This window comes from Brassica napus, chromosome A7, assembly GCF_020379485.1.
Source record: "Brassica napus cultivar Da-Ae chromosome A7, Da-Ae, whole genome shotgun sequence".
NCBI lineage: Eukaryota > Viridiplantae > Streptophyta > Magnoliopsida > Brassicales > Brassicaceae > Brassica > Brassica napus.
In genome coordinates this window covers 7,206,412-7,217,424 of record NC_063440.1, presented here as the reverse complement: position 1 = coordinate 7,217,424, position 11,013 = coordinate 7,206,412, and the positions used below count along the sequence as shown (strand labels likewise).

The 11,013-nt window shown below is 37.1% G+C and overlaps 1 long non-coding RNA gene across 1 annotated transcript; it reads left to right on the top strand.

Moving 5' to 3' along the window:
* Positions 1 to 8,058: 8,058 nt before the first annotated feature.
* Positions 8,059 to 9,316, top strand: LOC125576665. Its single transcript, XR_007315099.1, has 2 exons — positions 8,059 to 8,930; positions 9,056 to 9,316. It is a non-coding gene; the product is annotated as an uncharacterized LOC125576665 (long non-coding RNA).
* Positions 9,317 to 11,013: the final 1,697 nt, after the last annotated feature.

The window sequence follows — 11,013 nt, the reverse complement described above, 5'->3', positions numbered from 1 at the left end:
GAGAAGGTAGTGATCTTGCTCCTCAAGTCTTCAGCGCGTACTTCATCAAAGAAATTGCATAAGAATGCATTCTTGATGTTGCTCCAGGATGTGAGAGATCCTGGTGGTAGCTGCTTAAGCCAATGCGAAGCTTCTTCAGCAATAGAGAACTTGAAGAGCTTGCATAGGAGACAATCTTGAGGGACTCCTTTGACTTTAATAGCAGATATCAGATCATCGAACCTCTCCAAATTTTCCATTAGATGCTCGTGAGACAAACCATGGTAGGGTATCTGTCTCACGAGTGTGTAGTATTGTGCCTTCAACTCAAAATCCCTTTGAATAGTGGGAGGACGAATGGCTGATCTGTTGGTATAGAACTGATCTGGACGGTTGTACTCAGCCAACGTCTTGGGTCGTGCAACCTCATCTACGGGTGAAGTAGCACCTGTAGCATTAGCATCAGACTCAGGGATTGCAGCCCCCTGAGCATCTATCCTCTGACCAGCTGCATTACGCAGATGACCCTCCTGGTCATGCAGGTCTCCATTATCATCTCGCACAAGTATCAAAGTCGCAACCATGTCTCGCGGCTCAGTATTGATCGATGTCTGGGACGGAGTAACGATTGATGTCGGATGAACGATGTCGGTCAATGGAAGATGAGTGTCTTTGGTCAACAGTGGTTAGCGAGTATCGGTCGACGAAACTAGTGTCTGGGTTGACTGTGGTTGAACGAAATCGAGCGACGAACGGGTATTGTTGTCGATCGATGAGGAGCGCGCTTCTTTTCGGATTGAACGCTCCAAACTTGCTGGATCTGGTGAGAATAGTAGTTGGGTTTCCTTGCTGAGCATGTACCTCAAAATCCAAGAAAAAGTTTTTGTGTCAGAAACTTAACAAAAATTGGATCGAATAGGGGATCAACGCTCCCCAGCAACAGCGTTAAATTTGATACCACTCAAATTACCATAAGGAGTGATTTATACTCTTTCAAATAAGAAGTCGAGTTGTAGTACTTAGAGATCAAATTCACAGGGAGCTAGGAAACCTAAGAAATCTAATATGATTTGTTAAGATAGATGGTTTTAGAGATTTAAATGTAAATTGCAGTTTTATATTGAACAAGTGTTTGTTCAATAGATTGATTCAGGTTTTGGTGCTTTAAAAGAAAATAGTTAGACTTAGGGTTTTTATTTAGGAAACTTGAAATTATAATCCTAGAGATGCCTAATGAGTTGCATGCATGATAATGTAAAGCTCAACTACTTTGTATTAGACGTTTTATGCCATGACATTTTAGTATAACCTATGATACTCTTTTTCGCTCAAGTATTTTTACTCATCCTTAACATTATCCGGTAACAACTATAACTATGATTTCAAGTTACCTAAATTGATAGCAGTCACTTCATTTTGGTATGGGTTAGTTAATGTTTCTGTTTCGAGTCAATAATTCTTGAACACGAACTATATCGACTCATCATTTAAACCATGTTTTTCCACCTAACATATATATTTGTACATATCCATAACATATATTTCAGCTACTACTTTACGTAACACATAACAGTTACTTTATCAGATAACTTTTATCTTAGACATTAAAACGTTTTACTACATTGGAGGGCAATCTTATTCAAACCCCCACTGTGCTTACATATTTTCCAATGAGGGGCTGCTTAGAGGAACATTTTCATTATATTACTGATACCATTCAAATTATCCTAAGAAGTGATTTATACTCTCTCAAATAAGAAGTCGAGTTGTAGTACTTAGTGATCGAATTCACAGGGAGCTGGTGAAGCTAAGAAATCTAATATGATTTGTTAAGCTAGATGGTTTTAGAGATTTAAATGTAAATTGCAGTTTTATATTGTACAAGTGTTTGTTCAATAGATTGATTCAGGTTTTGGTGCTTAAAAAGGAAATAGTTAGACTTAGGGTTTTTATTCAGGAAACTTGGGATTATAATTCTACATATGCCTAATGAGTTGCATGCATGATAATGTAAAGCTCAACTACTTAGTTAACAAGTCCATCAGTATTCGCAATGTTTGAACTTGTCTATTAACTAGATCTAATGATCTCAACTATCGTATATCGATCAATAGAAAGTGTCGATCGATGATCCTATAGGGATATCGATCGATACACCTTTCCCTCCGTCGATTGATTATTCAATAATAATATAGATCGACGCGCTTCTAGTCAAGCATTATGAGCAGGTTGATTGAATGCTTACTAAGCTCACTAGATCAGCTCTCGCCTTACTCATTGCAAGAAATTTAGCTCAGTTAGAATGTTTTCAGGATGAGAATGAAGCTCTCGCTTTTATCTATCAATCCTAGGACAGATTCTAGATAGCTAATCTAGAGACATGCATTAAAGAATAATCCAATTGACAATTACCACAACTCAGAAATCTATAGTTGGGAGCTTATCCCTCTTAACCTATTTAAACCCTAAAATCTAACAATGGAACTACTCAGACATGGCTAAGCAATTCATAACAGCAATTACATAAGAAAACTTCATTAGAATAGTAAATAAATATTAATGGAGTTCCAATCACAAATTATAACTTTGGATCTTCTCTCCAATCTATCAAAATCCTAGAAAACCTTGCTGTGAAAATAATAAAACTAGAAAAGCACACTTTGCCTCTAACATGGTGGCAAAACTTATATAATTAGGTTAAAACTCGTCAGGGACAATCTTGTAAATTGGTGAAGATTTGGGCTTCACGTCGGCTGTGACCAAACCGGCTATCTGCGCGCTTTGCTGTTGATCGATGTCATGATATGAACATCGATCGATTATTCCTCTCCAATATCGACCGATGGTCGAGCTCGATGGTCATCTCGGGTGCTTGCTCCAAATATCTCCAAAATGCTCCAAAATCATCACTTATCTCCAAATCACTCCTGATCTTATAAATATAGTAGATAGACTCTATACTATAATAATAATTAGTAAAAACACCTATAAACCATGGATGAAAATGAGTCAAATCCATGGTTTATCAATTATATAAGAAAATCAAGGTCGCCTCTGATCAGACCTTCAAAAGACCAATCCTTCCTTCCTATTTCTCCTCCCCGCAAGCCTTCCTTATCATTACCTTACTATATAGGGATCCTGCACGTAGCGCGGTTATGGTCAAGCCTACCGCACCTTGTGCACGCCCTACATCTCTTGAATATCCTGGATCCCTAGTATAGTGCACAATATTTTAATTCAGTTAATATTCAATGTAACATCTAACAATATCTAAACCCTTGATGTTATTAAATTAATCACATACCCTGAACTCTCCAGCCGATAAGATCCTACTCTTCCGTGGCCTCCCCGGTGGCCTACGTGTCCTTGGTGGGAGTAGCTTCATACCATCACCACCGGTGGCTGACTCCGAGTCGAACTGACAGTCGTGGACCGGGTTAATTGTGCCTACGTAAGCTAGCCGCCAATATTCGTTACTGTACTCCTCAGCCACGAGTGTTTCAGCACTCTGATTGGAGTTAACAGCGGCTGCAACCGCATGAGTGCACGGTACGCGTAGCGTGTCAAATTCCTTGCAAGAGCAACTCTTCCTTTGCAAATCCACTCGATAATATATCCCCCCATCATCACGAACCTCAAACTCTGCAATGATTATATGCCTAACATCATACCCAGTTGAGACGGAGAAGTTACGGGTCAAGACCTCATGGACTTTCGGCGTCACGGCACCTGCGTTAGAAACCGACGCTGCTCTTTGACACGGAAACCAACCCATCATCATTGACCGTATGTACACGATCAATGAGACAATGGGATACTCCCGGGCTGTCGAAAGTGCCGCGTTAAGAGACTCTGCCTGGTTGCTCGTCATTATGTTGTACCTCGCACCCGCGAACTGCGACCTGGCCCAGTGCTCCAGACCAGTCCCCATTATTTCTCTTACCGATCCTGGGCGTGGAAAAACCCCCAGGCCCCCCGTACCTCTGGCGTATCATATCACCAACGATACTAGTTGTTGCATGGTGGCGGAACCCCCATCTTTCATTCACAGAGCACATGTGTGCTGCCTGAACTGTCCTTATCTCAAACCTAGTGCTTCCTCTAACCTTAACCACATAGACTCGCCATCCGCAGTTCGCACCCCCACACTGTAGGACCATCTTCCCTGGCTCCGAAGGTTTCACCAGGTATTTGAACTTGTTAGCAATGGCGTAAAGATACATATGAAGTTTAAAGGCATCCCTAGTCTCGAATACTCGTCCAACGTATAGCTGGTTCTTCGAAGCCATATCACGCCCCCTGTAACGTCAACAATATGACTCTTCATGTTAATATGTAACCCACAGAATATCATTTAACCTTCTATGTAGCGCCTAACTTATCAGTTACCTATAATCTGGCAATCATCAGCTCCTCCTTCGTAAGGGATGCCCACGGGGACGCTGATCTTATCAGCTTGACTACCGTTCCAGGTGCCCATATTGAATGCCAAACCAACGTCTTCTTCTTGCAACGACAGTTTGTCAGCAGCCTTATCATATGGCAAACCAATACTAGCAATGGTTACCCCTAATAACATCATAACATGTTATCACTAAGTATTACATGTAATTCTCATTATCCGTTGCTATTATTTGTAAACATCAGTAAGTTACCCACCATCGCCATGACAAGTCTGCGTTTGCCCTGAAGGCAGGCCGTCCTGTGGCCCTACATCTGCCCAAAGCGTTGTCAGGCTGACCACGCTTGCCCCAGCAGGCTCTTTCTCCTTACCCTTTCCAGACAGCATCTCGGGGGTTGGTGCAAGCACACCGGTACCTGCTAATTATAGGTTTAGCCTTTAGCGAAAAAAAGTAACTGCTACCATGTGGGCCACTTAAAATGGGGCTTACATTGGTTCTCACAGTTACGTATTATCACTGGCGGAAACTCCTCAGGCGCCATCTCTGATAGGCTTATCACCCCCCCCCCCAACCGCCGCTGGCTCGTCAGATCGTAGTGCCAAATGCGACGAATCAGTATACGAGTCACTTGAATCGCTATCACACATATCATCCCTGCATCCCTCCCCCTCGTAAGGCACCGATGCCTTTTTTATCCTCTCGAACTCTTCCGTTGTGCAGATTTCCCTGAGGACATTTTCGCTGGCCAAAAAGTAACCGTCACGACAAAAATCTGTCACACATTTTACCAAATCTTAGCACACTCCAACTATTTTAGTATCTAAACCACAGTGCTAACTATAATTACTTTTATTTCCTTACCTCAATGTTGTCTGCGCTCGGGAGGCCTCATCACAACCTCATCTTGTTCGACTTCATCTTCCTCCATTCTCTGACGCCGGTATAAAGATACATCTCGGTCGCCAAAGGTTATGTACAACTCCAGACCCCCATGTTCAACCCTTACCGCCATAAACATCTCCACATCGCCGTCTGCTTTTATCTCCACCGGCGGCAATGTGTACTCTCCAGATGTGGTGGTATACTCCGAGAAGTCGTAAGTTAACAACACTGGCTTGGTAGGCAACAAGATCTGATCGAGTTTGTATTTTGCCCGAACTATACCTATGACTGTGCTGTAGCTATCGTTTCTTTCATGATAACGTCATATTTAACCCTAGTGTGATCCACATGGAATTTTCAAATACCTGGCCCTCCTCTTTCCCAGTCTCCGACCTCAATTTTCACCAACTGGCCCATAGTTCCTGCAACGAAGAAAATCAATTATAGTTTGTCTAGTTTTATCAAATAAAACCGGTGTTTTTACACAAAATCAACCTCTCCACGAACGAAATTAGACTGTGGGGATATTTATTTTCGCATACCTTCCTACTATGGCGATAACGTTTACTGTCAACGGAGATCCAAAATTCTTCACTTCCACTCACAGGTTTCGTTTTTGCATATCTCCCAAACAAACACTCTCTCAAGCAGCTAAGTCTTACAACCTATATCTACCCTCCACAGTGCAGCAAATTTAAAATTGTAAATATCTTTGGTTTCTTTACCGATGCCACAGAGGTTATTGCGTCTAAGATTTTCAACACACAAACCGGAAGAAACGTGTGGACCGTATGAGTGTAGGCCAGGCTATGTTGCACAGTGAAGTATGCTTTCTGTCAGGAAATCCAGCGCGTCCTTTTCCAAGCTGCAACTCGACGGATTCTGTGTCAGACGGGAGGGGCAAAACCGTCCATACCAGGCGAGAGAGGTAATGCTTGGGCCGCTAATGTCAGTTCACGGTCACTATTCTATAATGGGCCTGTGTTTAGGATATTGAGCTCATTGTCCCTATACATAATAATAAATAACTATTAAAATAATAAAATAAAATAATTTTGTTTTATGTTTTCGAATTATACTTTTCAAGTTTGAATTTTTTTTAAAAAAAATTTTGATTTTTTTTTCAAAATTTCTTTTTGTAAATCGAAAACTATATTTGAAACTATTTTTTAATATTTTTTAAGTATTTATTTTGATATTTATTAGAATCCTAAATTTCACATTCTGAAAACCCTACTCTACCCCTCAACTCTAAACCCCAAGTCCAGATTAGTTAACCCTGTGAGTATAAATGTTTTTTACCCTTCTTTAAAAATGAAGGTAAAAGTGGTTAGTGTAAACATGAAAAGTGGTACTATGAATGTGGTATTTGTGGCAATTTCTCCAAAATCTTTTAAGAATCTTTTCAGTTGCATTTTTCAAATTTATTTCTGAAAATTGATTAATTTAAATTTTTTCTTATCATAAAATATAATCATAAATTTAATTTAATTTAGTTTTAATTTATAAACGAAACTTAAAAATTATATAAAATATATTAATGATAATAACAACTCAACATTATTATTTTTCAAAAATAGATTCTCCAAAGATTTTACAAAGATTTTGTTGGAAAGAAATATCCATTTCTATTTCTATTTAAATTTTAAAATAAATATCTTATTTATTAAACACATAAGTCATGACTTATTACATGTGTTATTTTTTTAATTAAACTATCTCTTTGAGGTCACAATTTTAAATGTATCTATCATGTAACATTACAATTTATGTCAATAATTTCTAAGACAACTATAATATTCTTATTAATGGTTAAATTTAAATTTACACCCTCTTTCGAAGATGAAACATTTAATCTTTTTACATATGGTGTATATAAAGTTTTACTCAATTATTATTAGCGTTTATATATTTCACTGAGTACTATGTCATCCATACCTTCTGCATGTCGAAGGTAGAAGATACGGACAGTTCCGTCATTCTGCACTCATTAAACCTAAAATTAAAATATAGTCCAACACATGCACCAACCCCTTCGAACCCAAGACCATAAGGTTAACCAACACGGCTATAAACACTAGGCCAAGCTGATTTTCTTAGTATCATTCATATAAGATACATATTATACATTCATGTATTTTAAAAATTAAAAATAGACTCAAAATTAATCCATGAGTAATCCATGATAAATCTTTGATTTTTTCATTAGGTGCTAGGCCATGCCCGAACGTACGGATAGCGCCTAGCGATTTTATTAGCAAGCTCTAAAACGCTCTCTGTGCACCCGCTTATTCGCCAGAAAGCTGTTACATGCTGACCGACCATGGCGAATTAGATTTATTCGAGCAATTAATCGCCCCAAAGTGAAAAGTTCATTGTTTTGTACTTGTGCATCTAAAAATCGCACGCTATGCTATAGATTTTATATACTTGGGTTAAAACTCATAAGATTATGACAAAATACAATGAAATCGTGAAAAACAAATACAGAAAACAATTGTTGAGTTGCATGTCGAAGGTAGAAGATAAGGACAGTTTCGTCATACTGCACTCATTAAACCTAAAATTAACAAATAGTACAAAACATGCACCAATTCCTTCTAACCCGAAACCTTAAGGGTTAACGTCCTCGGCTATACACACTAGGCCATGCTGATTTTCTTAGTATCATTCACATAAGCTACATATTATCCATGTATGTATTTAAAAAAATAAAAATAGACTCAAAATTAATCCATGAGTAATCCATGATAAATCCCTGATTCTTTCATTAGGCACTAGGCCCTACCCGAATGTACGTATTCCGAACAATGATGGTATGGTATACTTATTATTATTTTGTTTTCAAATTCTTAATGAATAAATTAAAGAAAAATAATATTTTAATAGAAATATTTTATTTTCTTGTATGAATATTGTAAGGGATAATGTATCTCATGAAGGAACAGAATGATCAATCTTTTTTCCAGTGTCATTTCGATTATGGTTGATTTTTTACATTCAAACCATGCAGTTGTAGTGGTGGTTTAGCTTAGGTTTGTTTAGCTAAGTTTTTTAAAGGTAAAATGTTAAGATTTTCTAGCTAAATTTTTGTTGATGGTTTTCTTTTTCAATAATAACATTATTGGTTTAAAATCATTGATTAATGATAACACATACATTATTTTTATAAAAATTTATTATTTTTAATTAACTTATTACTTAGAAATAGGAAAAACTAAAATAAGTAAACCATCCAATGAATGCATAACCAATTTAGCAATTTATCTATAAAATTCAATGAATATCTAAGTAATAAAAGGCAAAATGAGAAAAGAGACAAAAAACATAATTTATTTAAGATATTATGAAGTATTCATAAGACTTTTAATTACATTTGTTAATGTATAGATTACTTACACTATTTTAAAGATTTATATTAATTAATTTATTTATTTTTATTAAAAGAATAATCTTTTATGATTTATATTTTAGATACTAGAGTACTAAGGTTGCTCTTACATAATTTTATATATATAATGTCTCAGCTGTACGTCCCTAGAAAATACAACCATCAATTAGAAAACAAACACATCATTAATTAGAAGAGTATTAGGATTATGTCATCATCACATCTTGCTATCATGTGTCTCATCATGATTTCTCTTGTTCCTCTGCATCAATGTATGTATAATGCAATGATGCATATATAAAATATATTCAAATTTCCATCATTTTATCATGACAGGCATTGCAACTATGCATATACAATTATATTCGCAATTTTAATCCTATTTTTTCTTATATAGTGGGAAATGCAGATGGTTTAGAATTCGACAGAAAATGCGTCCGTCTCCTTGGATGTACCGGAAGACGTTGTATTTGCTGTAACAACGCACCGGAAATATTAAAATGTTATGATACACAAGCAGCATGCATGGCTCATTGCACGAATCCAACTATTTGAGTGGCTTAAATGTTAAAAAAAAAATAAAAAATAACCATGTATCTCAATAAATATAATATATATATTATAAAATAAAGATGTTAATAAAATTTTACTTTGGGTATCACAATATATTTATATATATATATCTAGCATCTAATTTATAATATACGTATGATTAAGAATAATACAGATTTGTGTAGCAGAAAAAAAAATGATTTTGTCGTTGTGTGCAACACTGTTGACATGCTTCGACATTCACATTTTCTCTCTTCTTTTTCTTTGTAATTTGTATTCTTGATCTGCTCTTTTTTTCTCTACTTGCAGTTTGTACATGGTTTTAAGCTTCTCAATAAAAAAATATCTTAAGCTTTTCTTTCTCGCTAAAGTTTCCCCTACTATATACTACCATGTTCCTCGTTACTTTTCCTCATACTTCCACACAAACAGGTATAATATCGATCCGCACAAACCTCTCGTCGTCAATCGATGGTGACGTGCTAAGACGAGCCGACTTGTTCGTGGCCAACTTAAGCCCAGAAGATCCACATAATTATAAGACTACCATTGGCCGCCTTTTACCTAGTATTTATGTGTCTGCCATTGTATTAGGAAAAATGCAATGTTTTATATCTTTATTCACATCATATAGTTTTAGGGTTTTCAGTAGATTTGTAACGAAGATCCAAAACTCCTTCAGAACTTGTATTGGAACTCCATTGATTTATTACTCTATTCTATTTATTCATTATATTAAGACTATTGATATGTTTTGCTTTATCATATCTGAGTAGTTTCCCTTGTTAGATTTAGGATTAATTAATGTTTTGATGCATTAGCCAAAACTATTGAATTGCTAGGATGATTACATAGATATCAATCATTAGAATTGCATGTACATACTACATGTCGAACAAATAAATATCAATCATTAGAATTAATGTTTGACATGTACATACCACATGTCGAACAAATAGAAGAGATTCCTTCATATGAAACAAAATACCTCTCACCATTCACCATCACTGTCTCCTTCAATGGCTTATTAAAATTTACCTCCACACAAATTCTCGCATATCTAGCTCTTTTAAATTTTAAAGTTGTCAAATCTACTTTGATCGGCCGCCCTAAACCTTTGGCTATTCCCATCAGTATCGTCTTATGGTAGAAATTCACTGGAATATGTGATAAACGAATCCAAACCGGTGTCGTAACTATCTCATCCTTCAACGGGTCGAACACAGGAGACCATGCTTGTGCCATAAGGTAACTGCCAAACGCCCTCCACGAGCCACCTGATAGTGCAGCCATGTACTCCTCCTCCAACTTAAAGCGTACCATAAAGAAGTGTCTGGGAAGATCCATAACAAACATCGACCCTTTAGGCTTCCATAACTCCTTTATCTTTCAACTCAGACTCAAGATCGGGACGTTTCTCCCCAGAACACTAACGATCATATATCTCTTCCACAAGCCATTCATAGCCGTCAACACCTCCTCTCCTATCGTTATCACCGGTTCTCCATCCTCCCCATTCGGAAATTCCAATCTTAATCTCGACTCCACAAACTTTTCATCCACAACTTCCTCTGGGACAAGCATCCATCCCTCATTGCACCCTACTACTTTCCTCACCCAAGATCCAGGAGCATCTGGCGGCTCTCACGGTGGCCTTCTCTTTTCTCTGATATCCTCCATAGTAGCATATTTTTTCCTTCCTCCTCCAAAACCCTAAGATCGCCTCCTGAAACTCTAGCCGTCATGTTTTATGGAGACTTTCTCTGGCTCTTTTTCAAGTTATAATATATTAATATGCAGCTT